General features: G+C 32.2%; 1 long non-coding RNA gene across 1 annotated transcript in view; it reads right to left on the reverse strand.

The window, feature by feature from the left end:
- Positions 1-15,708, reverse strand: part of LOC147035752 (uncharacterized) — a 207,560-nt gene that overhangs the window by 134,771 nt on the left and 57,081 nt on the right. The gene's annotated exons all lie outside the window — the stretch shown is intronic.

Below are 15,708 nucleotides of genomic sequence, written 5' to 3' on the forward strand. Positions count from 1 at the left end.
TCCTGCTCCCTCACTCAGCATGCCCAACATGACCACAAACAGAAAAGGAATATGAGATGACTCTTGATGTAAATCTACTATTATATCAATTGCTTATGGGAAACTATTCTGATGTGTGGCAGATGCTGAAGCCCAAAGAATGAACGAAAGAAAAAGTGAATGAATGAGCCGTTTCATTTTCCATGCAAAGGAAAGTAAGGAAAATAAATAATAATTTACATATATTTTACAGAGTTTATGGGCATTTCCAAAAAGCTAATTTTTGTGTTGAAATGCTTTAAATAACAAACTGTCAACAACCAGACAAAAACTATGAGCAAATGTTATGAGCAAAAGCAAACTCAAGAATGGCTAAAATACTGAAATAAAAGAATTGCTTAAACATCGTCAGGAGGATATTTTCTGCTGTAGACCTATATATTGGGATATGAGAAAATTATTGAATGAAGACTTGAATTTGTTCTTGGATGGTTGGGCTTCCTGGCTCCCTTAATAGTGTTCCAAACACAAGGACCATAAAATATCGTATTCATGGAGTATGGCATTCAAATGTAGGGTAAGAACAAATTGTTTCAGGATCTGTTATGATAATTGTGTGTTTGTAAGAAGAAAAAGTGCAGTGAAGATGATTATTGACGTACTCAAATGTAAAAATCACTGTGTGTGCATTTTGTTAATATCATTAAGAGTCAGAGTCTTAAGTGTAGCGAAAAGTGGTGCAGAGTGCGCTTGGGGATGAGAGACGGTACAAATCATGAAGGATCTCATTTGAACAACAATGAGTGAATGAATGTTGCTGCTCGATGCCTATACAATATTACAATAAATGAGGTAAGGTAAACTAGAGGAATGTTAAGAGAAATTAATGTTATTGAGACGAGAAATGATCATTATCCAGATAAAACATTTGTATTATGAGGAACAGTTTTATTGACAACAGAAATGTGTTCAGACCAGGTGAGTTTGACTGCTACATTTTTTGAGCTGATTCAACCATAGAGATTGGACGTTATCAATTTCAATACAGTTTGTTCTATTAAAAAATGTATTTGAATTGAAAAAGAGCATGTACTTGTGTTATTATGGCTTAAAGAAAGTTTTGTTGGCTTTGAATTGGTTCATGAATTTCATCAGCGAATTGCTCTTCAATCTTAATGACATCATTAGAGCCGATAAGTTTATGAATTTTCAAGCCCAAGTTTCAATTTAGCACTGATCATCTTCTACACGATGAACCTATCAACTTTTTGTCTCAAGGTTGGATTTTGTATCCGAGACAAATTATACAAAATTTCTCTATCGGCTTCAGGTTTTTCTTCCAATGTGCTATTTCCATAATCAATATCATGCCTTATGCACACTTCATCAACCCTATTGATAGGTTTGCTCCACAATTTAGGATTGTCAGCCTCAACTAATTTTTTTTAAAGTTTGTTCCTGGACCACAGAAAGAATACCCTGGAATATGTAATTCCCCTGGCATTCCAGTTGTTGTCAATTTACTGCCTCATTAAAACTTTTGAATATCTCCCCCTCTTTGTGTTTGGTGATGAATTCACTCTTTTTGAACCACACACCGACAATGTACCTTTTTGTATAACCCTATTATTTTGACTTTTAACATTCGAGATACTTTTCCTTTTGGTTTTCTTTTTACATTTTAGATTAACTTATTTATTTATGTGAAAAATTCCAACAGAGTGTGAAAACCTTTTTAGTTTCCAACATGCACATTTGAATCTTAATTTTTAAATCAAAAAAATCCTTAGAAATGTCTTCACTCTCTCCTCCACTTATTTAAGAAAAAAATTGTAAAACTTTAATCAAAGTCAATTACACCAACATCATTAATCATATAATCTTTTCCTTATTTCTCTTCTTTATCTTCACTTTCTTGTTTAAATCTTCTCCCTGAAAATGATGTTAATAGTCTTGATGCATATATTTCTAATTGACTTGCCAATTCTTTGTTTTCCTCCTCGGTGTATTGAGATTTATATATTTTCTGTACTACCTTTGATCTTTTTATGATCTCACTGGTTTCCATATTTTTATGTTTATTTATTCTCTCTCTTTCCTCCCTCTCCCTCTCCTCCTTCTCTCTTCTCCCTCTCCTCATTCTCTCTCTTCTCCCTCTCCTTCTTCTCCCTCTCCTGCTTGTCTCTATTCTCCCTCTCCTCTTTCTCTCTATTCTCCCTCTCTTCTTTCTCTTTTTTCTCAGTTTCTTCAACTCTTTCTTCATCCCTTACAATCCCTGAACCACTTTCACCCCATAGAATGTTGTTGTTCGTCTTTTGGCTGCTGCCGTTAGGGGTCGCCACAGCAGATCATCCGCTATGATCCGCATACTGATTTGGCACAGGATTTACGCCAGATGCCCTTCCTGACGCAACCCTGGTCGCCTCTTATGACACAGGGATAAGGATTGGGTTTCGCCGTGATTCCGGGCTGCCCTACACCCTCTCAAAGCGCGGCCCAGTGCAGAGCCCCCGTCCTCAAGCGATCCTCCAACCCAAGCCTGCGAGTAGCCACATTACAGGCGCACGCCATTACCCCCGGTTTTCATCCCATAGAATATCACACATATATTCATCTGGATGACTTGATATTCCTGCATCCAAAATAAATAAAAAAATTACAACAGGAAACCAATGAAATTTCTTCTGATTTTCTCAAAGAACCTTGTGTTTTCTTAACTTTAAAATTCTTTCATTATTTAACATGTTAGTGAAATCAAAAGTTGATGGTTTATTAACATCAGTATAAAGCCAATCTTTTATTGAAAACACCTCATTCTTATGTTGTTGAACATATTTATTAAAATACCGAATACCCTTTTCTTGAAGGTATGCTTGGGACACAGAAATGATAATTTTCTTGAAGCCTTCTTGCTGCCATTTATGTATCAGAAACATATGACAGATTAATATAATGACAGGAAATACCTCCCCATGTTCCCATAGTTAAATCAGCTTATATTCCCTTACTTATTATATATATATATATATATATATATATATATATATATATATATATATATATATATATATATATATATATATATAATCCTGTTCTTTGTGTTTTCATGATATAAACTATGGCACAATCATTATTGATTTTGCCCTTATTAAATTATTTTATTTGTTGTTTGCTAATTGTGCTTCCACAAAACTCATTATCGGCACCAAGTGGATAATATTCTTCCTCACGAGACTGATTTAATTGTTCCATGTCTTCCAGGTTAACTTTAAATGACCAATTATACCCTAAATCATTCATATTATATCCCCGTTGTTCTATTCTCATACAAACGATGCGCCCTTCTTTATAAAATTTTATTTTAATTGGAACTGTGAATTCTGTATGACCCAGAGATAAAATCAACACTTCTGTATCTTTGGAATACACAGCCATTTTATTTGAGGATATATATTGTGATGAATCACTTAATCTCACCAAGTCGTTCATGTCAGCCGGGCTTGGATAATTTATTAATTAATAAGCATTTTTCATATTAATTTTTTTTGCTACACTATATTTCTGTCATTCAGCCTGTGCCTTTGTGTAATAATTTGATAAATCAATATCCAGTTCTTGGGATACACCAAAGATAGAAACAACTTTTCCAACACATCATTTATATTAGATTAAAAATAATATCATTAAAAATTTATTTTTGTTGTGTTGAAATAACACATATAGAGATAATTGACCACAACACTTGGAATTTAATTATTGGTCTTGAAAAGTTTGATAAACACCATTGTATATGAATTTTATTTCTTTATCAGGTGGTGGAAGACCATAACTATCAAAACAAGTGGTGCCAGGCACAACAAATCCCACCCATTTAAGGCATAAAGTTATTTTGGGGATCAAATTTAAATTTGATATATCTTTAACCTGAATGTTGCTTATAAGGAATAGAATAAGGAATATTTTCGTCTTAGTTTAAAGTCAATTAAACCATTTTTGCCGAAGTTATGAGCGAAAAAGGTTTTGACCTTTTCATGACCTGATCTTGACCTTTGACCTAATTGGACCCAAAAGTTAATGGGGTCATCCGAGATTCATTACCCACCTGTGGATACAATTTGACAGTGTTTGAGCAAGCCGTTTTCCCGTAAAGTTGTATTTTCGTAACCATGTTTTAGTTTTAATGGAAAATTTGTAATTTTGACCGATGGTCATGAGCCCCAAAAATTCGGACCCTACCGATCTTCACAAATATTTATTTTTCACTATAGGAATGGGAAGGATTATAAGTGACAAATAGAATAAGGTTCACTATAAGCTTAGTTTGAAGTGAATCAGATCATTTTTGACGAAGTTATGAGCGAAAAACGATTTTGATCTTTTCGTGACCTTGACCTTGACCTTTGATTCATTTCGACCCAAAAGTTAATGGGTTCATCCAAGGATCATTTCCACCTGTGGATTAAATTTGATAGTGTTTGCTAAAGCCGTTTTACCGTAAAGTTGCTAACATACAGATAGACAAAAAAACAGATAAACAAGCAGTCATCGACTGGTACTTACGAAATCGTCAACTTCACCTCTCACCTTGCTAAACAAAAGCTGTGTCTAGAGAAGGTAGCGATGCAAACCAGAAGTTTCTACGATGATTCTGTACCAAACCATCAAAAATCGAATATTTGACCTCACTGCGACCTTGACCTTTGACCGATTTTGACCAAAATCGAATCAGCACTAGCCATGACCCTCCTGAATCAGGTGGTGTAACTTGACATTGGAAGCTTCTTCCGTTCTCGAGTTATCGTGCCTACAAACAAACAAACAAACACACAAACAGATGACAGAAGTCATCAATATACTTGCGAAATCTTTAGATTTCGTAAGTAACAAACCTGACGATTAAAATATCCCCTCCATCCGGAAGGGGGCGGGATAATAATATTTGTCTTGACTATTAAAAATACAAACCCAATGACAACTGTTCCCATTATTATCTTCTAACTTCATAATAATATTCTTTGAATGCTTAGACACGTTTGTTAATTGATCTCTCATACAAATAACCACATTATGAATTTTTTATTTCTTAAAATATTTGATAAGTTCTAAATTTGATGTTGTATTCTTTCCAAATTATTTAAAGCCCTCTCAATGCTCATCTATTTATGAGCAAGATATAATCCATTACCCCTTTTAGTTAATTTTACACCTGCTTGTGCGATAGAAGAAAGCATATCTCCAACCAACAATCTTGCTTTATCAGGCAGACTTTCAAGTTTTTCAGCAAAATCTACAATGACACCACTTCCACTAATTTGTTTCTCCAACTCTTTGTTATCTCTTTCCAATTCTTTTTGAGCCCGGAGTTGAGCCTTCCTTTCGTTGGCAGTTTTCATCGCTGCTGAAATACCACCCGTAAATGCTCCAGCCACACTGAAACCAGCAAATAAAGGAAATAGAAATGGGAGAAATCCTCCACTCGTCTCTCTTATTGAATATTTTTTCAACATTGGTTTTGACATTTTAATTTTAAGTGAGTTCAAGATTTTCACCTGTTCTCTTGTGAGCAAAACATGAATTCTTACTGCTCCTTTCTCTGAATTGTATTAACGTTAATCATACAAGGCTTTGGATTTTGAACACAAGATGATAGTTTATCAAGATTGATTTAATTAATATATACCCCAGTTGGCACTTTACTACTCATTTATTTATCAAAAAATTACGTGAGACTAATCCTAACACCATTATCTGTATTAATCGGTAATTATCTTTCTTCCAAAAGCAAACACTATGTATCAACTTCTTCACTCTCTTCTCTTTCAATGTATAGGGAAGTATCCACTCGATTAGATGTTATAGTTTGTTTTTGAGCACTCAGGTCAATCGCAAAGATTGTATACAGACTTTTAAATGCTGTCTTATCCAAAATGGGTTCTTTATTTCCATTGTTTTCACAAACCTTTTGATAAGACTTGCATGCTTCAGCATAATCATTTTTGCCCAATTAATTTCCAATCTATCTCGTGGATAAAATGTTCCATCTCGAGAAACGGGAAGTTGTTTCACCTTAGCATTATCACTCAATGCATTATTATCAGTAGCAGTATCACCATCTGTTTTTTTGAAATGAGCCACAGATATCTTGGCTTTCTTTCCAGATCACACAAATTCAACGTGTAAGTGGTTTGGTTCAGTTTAACCTGTTGGCATCTTCTTTTGAGGTACGATACACTGAGTGGTTTATTTGTTTTGAGTCTTCTATTCAACTTCTCTTCTGGTTTAACATTAGGAGTATATTCACGAAGATACCAACTCATTTCATCAGTTGCAAATTTATTCTGATCACCAAAAGCACAAGCAACACCAAAAAGTAATCCATTTTCATTATCATTCCTTTCTAGTTGAAATCTAATTTTAAGACCATACAGAACTTTGTCATGATCATAAAATCAAAATATACCTTTAAGAGGAACAGCCACAGAATAAATATTAACTGCTTTTGTATCAACAGTATACGTTCCTTTCCTTTGTGTATATCAAGGGACTGTGGTTGTTCCCGGTGCCATATCAGGAATGAAACATTCGTTAGCTCCCTATCCCAATCTATCACACAATGAATATTGTGTAAATTTCATCATTTCAGATACAGCAGAGACATAATCAACCGCTTCAACTTATTGTGTTGCAATGTACAAACGAACATGATTAAACAGTTTCCAGAAGAAATCACTAATGAATGTAGCGTTTGTGTTATTCCCAGCCTTAGTGAATGTAAATTTACACAACAAGAAACTTTCGGATAGATTCAAATAAGTTTGTTGATTATTTATTTCAAAACTTTTTGTACCATTTGCATTCCAATCTGTTGCAGTTATTGCATTTACCTTGAAGTAATGTTTATTTTAGTGGAGTTTGAGATGAGAATAGTATCATGCAAATCATAGGTACTATCAATTGCTTTCATACTTGTATTTATTTTGGAAAAAAGTTGTTAAAACTTTTGAAACACTGACCCAAGTATTTGAATTCTTTTCTGTAGTTCTTGGGGAGACAACTGAGTTTTACCTTTCTTAATTTCTTTAATTGCTTGTGATTTATGAGATTCCTTTTGGGCATCTTTTATACTCGTTATTTCACCTGCTACATTTCCCACAGCAGAAGCAGTTAAACCAATTAGGTCTTTATGTTTAAGAATAGTTGAACTGATACCCATTAGAGTATCAATTATCCCATCTCCTCGAAATTGATGTCCGACACCCCTTTCTCTCTTCGTTTTATAGTATCCTCCACCAAGATATATTCCTTCACCCTTGTAGTATGGGGTAAGGAACATCCCATCCCCTGTACTTATTTTATATTTTCCCAACTCTTGTTTCCTCACAATAACCATCGTATTTATTTATTGGAAAACTTCATTTAGGTGAATTCTGATGGATATAACTTCTCCAGTAAAAGAAATCATGTGATTATCTTGATCGGTTATCCTAAAATTTACTCTGTATATGGTTTTTCCTGACACAGAGAGATGAAACCAAATTTCTGGTTTCCATATTGAATTTATAACCAATTGGGGTTGAGTATGCGCTGAATGAAAATATGGTAATTGTTTTTATTCCATCATTATAAGCACCATCAATCAAATCACAATGAATTAATGCCGAATTTATTCCTGAGGATATTTGAATGACATTATCACTGTAAAACGTCCCATTAGTTTCAATCTTTTTTGAAGAGAAACCCAATAACGCTCTAAATGAATTATCAATTGTGAAATCAACCTTGTAGTTATTTTTAAGTTTAATCGTTGATTTTGAAGTATGTTTTTGAATATCGATAATCTTTTTTGCTTCATCACCCTGTTCTTTCATAAGGTGAGCAATTTCGGAAGATATTTGAGAAATCTCATATGCTCCGGTTGAGACTGTTATCGTTTTGTATCCAGTTCCCGGATTATAACTAAACTTGTCATTTTTCACAGTTATATTAAATAAGGTATAAAAAGTTTCCATGGACAAAAAGATGCCTCATATTCTTTTGTTGGGTCAAGTTGTAGTGGGTATGGGATTGAAGATGTGTGGTCGCTTGTTGTGCAATTAAAACTCAGGATTGTGCTTCTCATCTTATTTAATATGAGATAAAATGTCTTTATATTGAGATTTATTAATTATTTTCATCTTCATCATCTGGTCTAAAATGGCTGATGCTTCATTTAAACAATTGTTATTTCCAGCCTTCTTACTACCTAACAACAATAACAGTCTTAACTCATTGTGATGGGTCATTTGGAAGAAAACTAACACCTGAACCAAGGATACTTAAAGCCTGAATAATGTGTTTCTCCTCATTCTTGCGACATATACCAGAAAGACTAACCCAAAAATCAATAGAGTTCAGTAGAGCAATATATACTCTATCATCATTATTTTCCTTATCCAATGGTTTATCAAAATACTTTGATTCATTCCTCACAGTTGAAGCTTGTCTTCCATCTTTTGTGAGAAGTAACATTAATCTGGGGGTTAGTTTAACAGGGGGTTGAGCAGACCCCAAGAACCTTAATTCATCATGAAATATCAATACCTTTTCTTGAGCAAGATGAAATATTGCTGGTTTTTCTGTTGGAATGAGTCCTGCTTTGGTTTCTGATTCCGCTGAATATTCATTGTTTTGAAGAGCATTTACAATATATGCAGGGGGGGGGGGTGATTAATCTCTTCCAGTTGTTGAAATAATCATTCATCATCATATTCTAATTCCCCTATATGCTCAAATTCTTCCTCCGTCATTTGACTGAAATCTTTTATCATTTGAAGTTTTTTAGGAGTATATTCTCTTGTGGAAACTATGCAAACATCTATAATTTTTTCTTTGGAAGTTTATAAAAGTGGTCTAAAAAATTTCTCTTGTTTTCTTTCAAATGCTTCTTTACCCGTTAGTTTCTGTCTGCGTTTCTTCTTTATGTCTTCCAGTTGTTTTACAACTTTTGAAACCAACACTTGATGTTCCTTAAATCATCTTCCCTTTCTTTCACAACCTTTTATTTGTTGGAAAATATGATTTAATATCTCATCTTGTTTCACAACAATATATTCATATTTATCAGTCATGTGATGCATGTAATCCGCAAATTCCTTTTTACGACATAATGTAGAACAATTATCTCTCCAAAAATTGTTGATATCTATTGAATTTAACTTCAATAAAATAAAAGTATTAGCATTGTTTCTGATGGAACGACGAGGAAGTTGAAAGTACGATTGACTAAGATAAATACAATTACAAGAAGAATGTCTCCCTCTTGTGTAGTAGCTGTCCATTACCGTTTGGTTTCTCTCATTAACACAATCATCATAATCGGTTTTGATTTCTTTTTACATCCCTGTGTATTGCAAAATAGTTGTATTATATCTTCAATGCTATAATCATTTAGGTTTTTTTGAATTTTAAAGAAACCGATTATATCTTATTTTTGAAGACCAGCATTAAAACCTTATGAGAGTACATGATACTCTGGTTGAAAACTCGACTTTGTGAAAATTATTAAATTATCATAATCTAACAAGTTGGGAGTCAGGAGCATCTTCAAAAGTAAGCAGGTTTTTCCGCATCTGCTTGAACCAACTATGAGACATCTTAATGAATTTGGAAGATTTTTATGATTGTTAAATTTTATCTTATTTTCCCAAATGGGTAAAAAATCATTCATTTATATATTTGGAAAACAGGTTATTTAATTTATTATTGGATTTTTGAGAAACTCTATTTTATCCTAATTTCAGGTTTAATTTCAAGATAATCCATTATTTTATTTATGCAATATCTTGTGTTGATATTTCCCTGAAAATCACATCCATGAATTATATATAACAACAATCCTTTGAACATTTCTCTAATACATTCAGTTTCTTCCCTTGGAAGGAAAGGCATGTTCGCACCCTCATATTTTACATTCATTTCTCAAATCAATCTTGTAAAGTAATTCATTTTTGGTGTGAATATAAAATAATTATTTTCCTTTTTATATTTTTTATTATCATTAATTAGAAGATAATCACAGAATAGACATTGTCTATCGGCTTTTGACTGTGTTAAATCCCACTTTATCACACGCAGAACAATTCTCAAATTTGTCATCTGGAGAATGAGGGAAGTCGAGCATATTTATAAAGTAAAACTTTACTTAAACTAAAGTAACTCTTCAGAATGATCTATACTTTCAAAATCTTCAGTTGAATATTGACTCTTATTTAATTAGTAGAAACAACATCACCATTAATATCTATATACTATTTTTTCATTACCAGATTCAACTACAACATTTTTTAAATTAAAGGTAATTTTAAAATGATCCTTGACTACTATTGAACGAAATGTCATTTCAGCTGATATATTAACATCCTTTATTTTCTCAGGATTTACATCTTTCAGGTTGTTGAAAAAAATACAAATTTCTCCTTGCATATTATAGATGGTTTAATCTTTTCTTTCTAAAGCTTCATCTATAAGGTTTTTATTTTTTGATACTTTTTCTTGTTTCATTGCTTTTTCTAGTTTTGAATATATTACCAGAAGGAGAGGAGAAACTTTTGTTAGAGATACTTTAATTGATGTTCTACCAGGTATACTAAAAGCCCTTCCACTGAAGGAAATTGAAGAACTCATCTTGTCTTCCATAATTGTTTTTATCCAATAGTTGTGATATTTATCTTTGTTCAATTTTACATCCTTGACATATTTCTCAGTGTCTTTAACAAATGAAGAGATTGATTGAAACTTGCATTTGTGTCTTGAAACATTGCATTTATTAACTGAAAAAAGTTGGAGGATAAAATGGTTTTATGCACAGATTCACCAATAAATTAAACAAAATTTTCATGAAGAAAATTTTAGTTTAAGTAAAGTTTTATTATATAAACATGGTGAATACAACGTACTGCGATGTTTCTCATCATGAAAATAAATAATATAAAAAACAACTTCAAACCAACAAACATACATTTAATCTATTTCATCAAATATCTCCTCTTGAGTTGGAAAGAAAACATTTTGATATCTGCTCAAGGATGTTTTGAAGAGTAGTTGTAATAGACATCTTCAATCACAAAAACACAAGAAAAATGAGTTTAAAGTAAAGGGAGACTATTATATTGAAAACACTGAGGGGGCATTTAAAGGGCTTCTAAAATTAAGGATTTTTCAATTTGGAGAACCCGGTCCATCATCAATAGCTGAATCAATTGAAATAGTGCAACCTGATGTTGAAAAAGTCATTAAAAAAACATTAAAAGAAATTAAAACTTTAAAGTTTTATATGGGAGTGAAAATGAATATGAAAAGACAAGATGAAGTACAAACTCCTTATATGAGAACACATCTTCATTTCATAACATCATTTCAAGATTTTTTGAATAGTGGGGTTTATGAAGAACTATCAAGACAAGAGGAGGATGTTGATAATACAGTGGTGGGAAGTGGATTTCATATTTTAAAAATCATCTTTTTAGATATACACATTCTAAAATCAAACACTCTTAAAGCTTCTTCTTATATTGAATTACCAAAATAAATAAAGCTAAAGAAGGCAGTTGTTAATATTAAGAACAATGATAATAAATGTTTTCTCTGGTCTGTTCTTGCTAACTTACATCCACCAAATTGTAATTCAGAAAGAATAAAACAATATATGAAATATGAGATTACCTTGGACATTAACTATTTTAAATTCCCAATGCCACGAACAGATATTCCTAAATTTGAGAAAAAGAATAATCTTTCCATTAATGTATATGGATTAAAGGATACAAACAAAGTTCAAATATTAAAAATTTCAAATAAATATGAAAATGCAGAAACACACATTCAACTTTTCTATTTTAGTGTTTGAAAGAATTCACATTATACACACATCAATAATATATCAAGATGAATCTCTTCTCAGGTATTCAGAACATCAAACAAGATATATCCTTGTAAGGGATGTCTTAATTCATTTCCTACAAAAGAACGATCAGAACGACATTCAAAATATTGTAGTAATCATAAATCAGCTGTAATTACAATGCCTAAACCTGGTGAAAAGATAAATTTTGAAGATTATAATAAATCTATCATGCACCCATTTGTGATAAATGCTGATTTTGAATATATCCTAAAAAAGACAAATACTGCTTCTCCTAATCCAAAAGAATCACAGACAAATAAATATCAAAAACATATTCCTTGTAGTTTCTGTTATTATATCAAATCATCTGTTGGAGAAAAGTGTAACAAACTTGAACATTATAGTGGACAAAAAGCTTCACAAGAGTTTGTAAAACGATTAGAAAAGGATTGTATAAGACTAACTAAATTAATGAAAGAAACAAATGAACCGATGAAATTAACCGATGAAAAATTTGAATTTAGAAAGAACAATATCTGTCATATTTGTGAGGAGGAAATTGAGGAGTCTAAAGTTCGGGATGATTGTCATCTTACTGGTAAATATCGAGGTCCCACTCATTCCTGTTGTAATCTTAATTATAAATTTCCTTCTTTTATTCCAATCTTTCTTCACAACAGCGCCAACTATGATACACATCTATTTATAAATGAACTTTCAAAAACACCAGGGAATATTTCTGCCATAACAAACACAAGTCAAAAGTATATTTCATTTACAAAAATTATATTCACAAAACTTTTCACTCGTATTAGTTTCTAGATTCTTACAAGTTTATGGGAACACCACGAGCCGACCTCGCATCAAATCTAAGCTCCACGGGGTCTTTTCCAAATCTTAATTCATTCTTTCCAAAAGAGGAAATTCAAACTATAGAGGAAATTCAGATTAAAGAGAGAATTCAAAGTAAAGAGGAAATTCTAATTAATGAGGAAATTAATGAAGAAATTCTAACTGAAGATGAAATTCTAATTATAAAGAAAATTCAAACAATGAATGAAATTCTAACGAAAGAGGAAATTCTGATTAAAGATGAAATTCTGATTAAAGAGGGAATTCTAACCAGAGAGGAAATTCAAACAAAGAATGAAATTCAAAGTAAGGACAAAATTCTTTCAAGTAAGGGAATTTATCCTCATGGTTATATTGATTCATTTTTGAGATTGAAAGAAACACAACTTCCTTCAAAAGAAAGTTTCTATAATAACCTTTATGAAGAAGAGATAAGTGATATGGAATATAAACACGCACAAAAAATTTGGAAAATATTTAAGACTAACAGGGATACCCATGCTCCGCACAGGAATCCCGTGGATGACGGCGGGTCTGAAGTAGTATATGTCACAGTTAATTGTAAAATTGTAGAGGCTGCCACCATTATTATTTTTTTTTCATCACCACTATTATATTATATTTTCCCCGCCATGTTTTATATGCAGAAGACTCGAGTTCAAAAATGTTAAGATTTATTGCCGCATCACATAAAAAACCATAATGCCTCAATAATGTGAGGCTGGTTTCATGTCATCATTTACGACTTAATTAATTCTCATTCTCCTGCAAATTCGGTTGGTCCCATGTCAATTGGCTGAACTTGAAAAATTAACGTTACGCAATCAGCTGATGACGTCATAATTCGGAAACCAGGAAGTCAGAAGTCATTGTCTTCAATTGACTGTAGCATTATTTTTTCATTCTATTGCAAATGGCGTTGGCCCCATGTCAATCGGCTGAACTTGAAAAATTAACGTTATGAAATCAGGTGATGACGTCATAATTCGGAAACCGCAAGTCGGAAGTACAATTGTTTTACATCGGGACACTCCGGGGTACAGGTTCTGTCAGCCTGTGAAGTTTGGTGAGGATCAGTCCAGTACTTTTCGCGTGCATAGGTCACAGACAAACACACACACACACACACACACACACACACACACACACACAGACACACAGACACACAGACACACAGACACACAGACACACAGACACACACACTTTCAACTTTTTATATATAGATAAAGAACCTTGGAGAATATCATGATTTGTATTCTAAAACAGATGTTTTATTGTTATCTGATGTGTTTGAAGCTTTTAGATCACTCTGTCATAATAAAAATTGTTATGGATAAGATCCTGCCCACTATTTCACAGCTCCTGGTTTCGCTTGGAGTGCAATGTTGAAAATGACAAAACAAGACATAGATTTAATCAGTGATGTAGATAAGCTTTTGATGATTGAGAAGTCTAAGAGAGGTGGAATATCACAAGTATGTTCAAAAAGATATACTAAAGCAAACAATAAATATCTTCCAAATTATGACAGTGAAAAATATAGTAATTATTTGATGTATTTTGATGCTAATAATTTGTATGGATGGGCAATGTCTCAATCTCTTCCTTATGGTAAATTTGAGTGGGTGGAAGAAAAGGATTATGAAAAGGCTTTGATGAATATTGTTATTTCTTCTCAAGAGGAAATGAATGAGGAAGAAGAAGGTTATTATTTTGAAGTTGATTTGAGGTACCCTAGTGATCTTCATAATAAGCATAAAGACCTTCCTTTTGCATGTGAGAAAGAAACCCCAAAGAAAGAATGGTTCAGTGATTATCATAAAAGTTTTATTATTAAAGGCAAGTCAACAGAAAAGTTATTAACAACATTCTATGATAAAGAGGGGTATGTTTTGCATCAGAGAAGCTTGAAACAGTTTTTGAGAGAAGGATTGAGAGGAGCTAAAATTCATACAGTTTTAAAATTTAAACAAAGTCCTTGGATGAAGAAGTACATTAAATTCAATACAGATATGAGAACAAATACAAAAGTAAAATTTGAAGGGGAATTCTATAAATTGATGAATAATGCTGTCTTGGAAAGACAATGGAGAATGTTAGAAACAGGCAAAACATTAGATTTGCAACATCTTGGAAAGAAGCTTAAAGATTGATAAATAAACTAAGTTTTAAGAGAGAAGAGGTTTATTCAGAGAACTTTTCTGCTATTCATATGGAAAAGGAAAGTATTGTAATGGATAAACCAATTTCTATTGGAACAGCAGTTCTTGATTTATCAAAGATATTGATGTATGATTATTTGTGCAACGGCTTAAAGAAAGAGTGTGGTGAAAATGTTTCATTGTTGTATATGAACAATGATAGTTTCATCCGAGATATAAAAACTGATGATGTTTATAAAGATATGAAGAAAAATATTGGAGTATATGATACAAGTAATTTTAGTAAGAAGAGTGATTTATTTTCAAAAATGAATGAAAAGGTTATTGTTAAGTTCAAGGATGAGTTGGGTGGAAAAGTAATGAGTGAGTTTATTGGATTGAGAGCAAAGGCATATGCTTATAAGTATGGTGATCAGATTGTTAAGAGGTTAAAGGGAATAAAGAAACATGTAATCAAGAAATCAATAACTTTTAGAAATTATTATAATAATTTGATGAATAAGAAAGAAGACTATAAGAGATTTATTTTAGAGAATGGAATATATTGTGTTCCATATGGATATTGCATGATAGTGTAGAGAATAGATTGTGTTTTAACGATGGGACGATGGGTTAGGGTTTTTAAGGTCTTCTGCCACGTTTTTTTCACAATATATAAATGGTCAAACCAAGTATTAATCAAACTAAAGAGTGGAGAAAATCTCAGTCTTGGTATATAAATGGAAAACATAATGAATGTGAAAAATATCAAATAAGTCTTATTGAAAAAATAACTAAAACAAAGGTAAATAAAACAAATGAGCGAATCAATTTAAAAACTAGTAAGTTAGAGGA

Source organism: Eptatretus burgeri, chromosome 1 (assembly GCF_056783735.1).
Source record: "Eptatretus burgeri isolate ZD-2024b chromosome 1, Ebu_testis_v1, whole genome shotgun sequence".
NCBI lineage: Eukaryota > Metazoa > Chordata > Myxini > Myxiniformes > Myxinidae > Eptatretus > Eptatretus burgeri.